Source organism: Halyomorpha halys, unplaced genomic scaffold (genome assembly GCF_000696795.3).
Source record: "Halyomorpha halys isolate HHAL.00 unplaced genomic scaffold, Hhal_1.1 Scaffold337.1, whole genome shotgun sequence".
NCBI classification, from domain to species: domain Eukaryota; kingdom Metazoa; phylum Arthropoda; class Insecta; order Hemiptera; family Pentatomidae; genus Halyomorpha; species Halyomorpha halys.
In genome coordinates, this window is record NW_027104734.1 from 294,431 (window position 1) to 298,558 (window position 4,128).

Sequence of the window (4,128 nt, forward strand, 5' to 3'; positions counted from 1 at the left end):
GAATGTATATAAGAGATGTACCGAATACAATAAATCCAATATGTTACAGCAGTTCAAGCATGTTACATCTTATTCCTTCTTCTCTTTTTTGACATTTTACTTTAGCCAATACTTAATTGGTGCCGAAACCCGGGAACTATAGATACCGGAGTAATATTTGCTTTAAAGAATTTTTTTTCGTAGTTTTCTCAGTTTTCAATTTTTTTTTCTTTTCTATTCTCTCATTTTTTAAAAAAAAAACAATGGCTGCCAACAGTATTGTCAGACAAGGGGTCATGAACCTGGAAGCTTTAAATCAAAATGGGGTCCAGAACCCACCTCCCATGGAGGTGAATCCTACACCCCCAGAGCTTGCCCCACTATCAGAAGTTTCTCTAGCGGGAGCCCACGCCACAACACTTGAGTGGGTAAAAGTATGCACAGCAACCGCCCAAGACTTGAGGAAGGCCGTTTCTGACCTTGAACGGTTTACCAGGGAAACAGGAGAATTGAGCCACTTCATAATAGGGAGTGACCGACAAATAAACCGAATTGAAGCAAAGTCTACTCAATAGTGAAGATGCGGAGGCTTTAAAAGCAGCGGTCGTCTGCAGAGTCAAGAGGAGCATCCTAAATCAGATCCAGGCTGACGAAGAAAGTTATCAAGGAAAGATTAAAGAAGGCGTTTGGAGGAGGACGCTGGACCCCAGAGGAAGACATATTTATGATGATCCGAGAGACAAAGAAACCGAAACAGTCTAGTGGGAAATATGCTGCGGAACTTCAGGCATGCTTTAACAGAATTCAAGAAATACTGAGTGAAATGATGGAAACAATCCAGGTATAGAGTCGGATGCAATTCTTATCCCTGGTACTAAAGATACAGTTGGCAAAGGAGATAGAGAAGGAAGGATTTCCGAGAGAGCGCTCATTTGTGGAAATTGCTCAAGATCTCATAGAAGCAAGTGGTAGAGAGGTAGAGGCCCGTATATAGGTAGAAGAACCAGGGTGGACCCGGACAGAATACCAACGGCCAAGAAACATACCCAACCCTTGTAGGAGGAGAGAACACGGATATGGTAGAAGAGAGAGAGCTATCAACGAAGAAAATAGAAGAAGCCAAGCTAAATCCAGAAACAATAGTCGGCGGGAGGACCGCAAGTGTCACGGTTGTGGAAAGATTGGGCATTTAGTGGCGCACTGCCCGCGCACGAGATGCTTTGATTGTGGGAATGAGGGGCACATAACCAAACAGTGCCCATATTTGTACCGGAGAAAAGATGTGGGCCGGGGTGAACCAACGGAGATCAACGCCCAACAATTACGGAGAAGCCACCGTAGGTTGAGTAGATCTTCAGATGAATCTACGCAGGCATCTGGAGCATCAGAAACCGAAGAGGAAGTCGAGGAGCCAAGAAACCGAGGTAGTCTGGAGGAAAAGGTAAAAACAAGAGGATGGAAACGAGGGAACAGAGGAGAATGGAGGCGAGGGACTGCAGAGAGGAAGAAGCGAGTCATCTGAAGGGGTTGTCAGTGGAGAGGCAGCCGCACACTGCTGAATTATAATGTGAGAGAAAAGAGCGGTGGTCTGCCTATAATAGAGATAGCAGGAGTGAGGTGCCTGGTGGACACAGGCAGTTCCAACACCATCATGTGCCGAGAAGCATTACAAAAGCTCTGTGATGGAGAGAAGAAACTTAAGATTCAGAAATGCCAATGTAAATTGATCCCCCTTGGGGCCTTTGTGAAGTAGAGGGGGAAGTGGAGATAGGGTTGACACGGTGGGGATTTAGTGGGGAAAACTTGCAGGTACATATTGTAGGAAGTATGCCTAGGGAATATAAAGTAATTGTGGGATGTGACCCCCACTAGGGAAGGTGGGAGCTTGGGGTTAGGAACAGCAGAGGAAAATGGAAGGTTAAGTTGGGAGGAAAAATCTACAAATGTCATTTTCAGTGGAAGAATGCGGGTGCTCGGGTTGGAGCAATTAATCAAGCCGAGGACTGGAGACGAAGCCTTAGGAGGGAATACGAAAATATCTTTTTCAAAGAAGGCGACAAGCTCGGGACGACCGGGAGAACAGTCCATGAGATCATACTAAAACAATACAAAGTGGCATACGTTAAAGAGAGGAGACACCCGCAGGCGCTACTTCACCACATTCGAGAAGAGCTTCAAAGTTTAAAACGCCAGGGAATAATTATTGATAGCACTTCCTCGTACAATAGTCCGTTGTGGACAGTGAAGAAGAAGAGCGCGCCTTGTGAATCTATTGAAAAGTACAGGGTGGTGATTGATTACAGGAAGCTGAATGAGAATATCGTTGACAAAAAGTATCCGATCCCCAAATTTGAAGACATTTTGGACAGGCTGAGCGGGGCGACGGTATTCAGCACATTGGACTTGAAGGTCGGATATCATCAAATCAAAATGCACCCTAAGGATCAACATAAGACGGCATTCACATTCGAGAGAGGACACTACGAATTTACAAGAATGCCGTTTGGACTGAAAAATGCTCCTATAACCTTTCAGCGCCTGATGGAGGAGTTTTTGAGGGGAATTAACGAATCTGTATGTCAGATTTATATGGATGATCTCCTAGTGTTCAGTAAGAGTGAAGAAGAACACTTGCAGCATATACACAGAATTCGGGCTGAAGTTATCTGGTGAGAAATCATCGCTTGGGCAGGAACAAATTAATTTTTTGGGCCACACGATTTCCAGGGAAGAAGTTAAACCTGACATGGATAAAGTTGCAGCTATACAGAAGATGGCAATTCCTAGGGATGTGAAGGGAGTTCGTAGGTTGCTGGGAACTTTAAATTATTACCATAGATTTGTGCCAGAAATGGCTGAGTACCTCGTCCCACTCAACAACCTTCTCAAAAAAGGGAGAAAGGTGATCATCACACCGATGGTCAAAGACAATATAAGGTGGTGCATGGAGAAGCTCCAACAAGAGCCGGTTCTTGCGTTCCCGGACTTCGCTCGCCAATTCAATATCACTATGGTTGCGAGTGAGTACGCACTGGAAGTGGTGTTATCTCAAGAAAGTGAAGGAGGAGATCACCCAGTTGCGTACGCCAGTAGGCGTCTGACAGAGACGGAGACCAGATACAGTGCGCTGGAACAAGAGCTCTTGGGAATAGTGTGGGCTGTTGACCACTTTAGGCCCTATGTGTTTGGAAGAAGGTTTAGAGTACACACTGACCATAGGCCCCTTCAATGGGTAGGAAAGTTGAAGGAGTCTTCGGCCAGGATTATGCGTTGGAAGGAGTTATTGGGACAGTACAGTATGGAAATCACATATAAACCTGGAAAAGAAAATGTGGTACCTGATTGGTTATCTCGAGCAATAACAGTAAATGCAATAGAAGAAGAGGCCGGGGAACCGTCCGGGCAATTCCTGTGGGAGTGGACACCGGGACAGGAGGAAGACGATAGGGAAGAATCTTCATCTAACGAGAGCTCAGAGGAAGGAAGACCAATAGTTATGGAGGAACTTGAGGACATCATTAATAATAAGAGGTGGCAGATTATATGGAAGACAAGAACCACTGGATCAGTCAAATTTGAGTGTAACAAGTATGGGAGGAGCAATATCACGACGATTTGGTCGCAGCCAGGCGTGAAAAACGACCAGATTTGTAAAATGTTGAATAATGCTTCCAAGCCTGGAGAAAAGTGTCACCTGTACATTGGGAATGAAACCGTTTGGAAGAAGATCAAGTGGCTATGGCATGATGAACACATAGGAATGGACAGGACATTTGCCCGATGCAAGCTGATGGTGGAAACCCTTCAGGAAGACGAACGCCAGAGAGAGGTGATTGTAGGATATCATCAGGGCAAAACATATCAAAATAACTAAAATAATAATAAATAAATAAAACACTCGGAGACCCTGCAAGCATTGAAGAGAAGGTACTTTTGGTGGGGGATGAAGAAGACGATCAGTGAAGTTTTAGGAAACTGCGAAGTTTGTCTACGCACAAAGTATGACAGACATCCACCAAAACGCAGACAAGAGGAGACACCTACCACAGATGCAGCGCTTAAAGATCTACAGGTCGACACTTTGAGAGGATTTAAATGGATCATCATAATTGATCTCTTCAGTAAGGCCGTAATGGCGCACCAGGTGCA

The 4,128-nt window shown here is 44.9% G+C and overlaps 1 protein-coding gene across 1 annotated transcript in view; it reads right to left on the minus strand.

Moving 5' to 3' along the window:
• Rip11 (Rab11 interacting protein) overlaps positions 1-4,128 on the minus strand; it is a 28,823-nt gene that overhangs the window by 7,939 nt on the left and 16,756 nt on the right. The window lies entirely within an intron of this gene.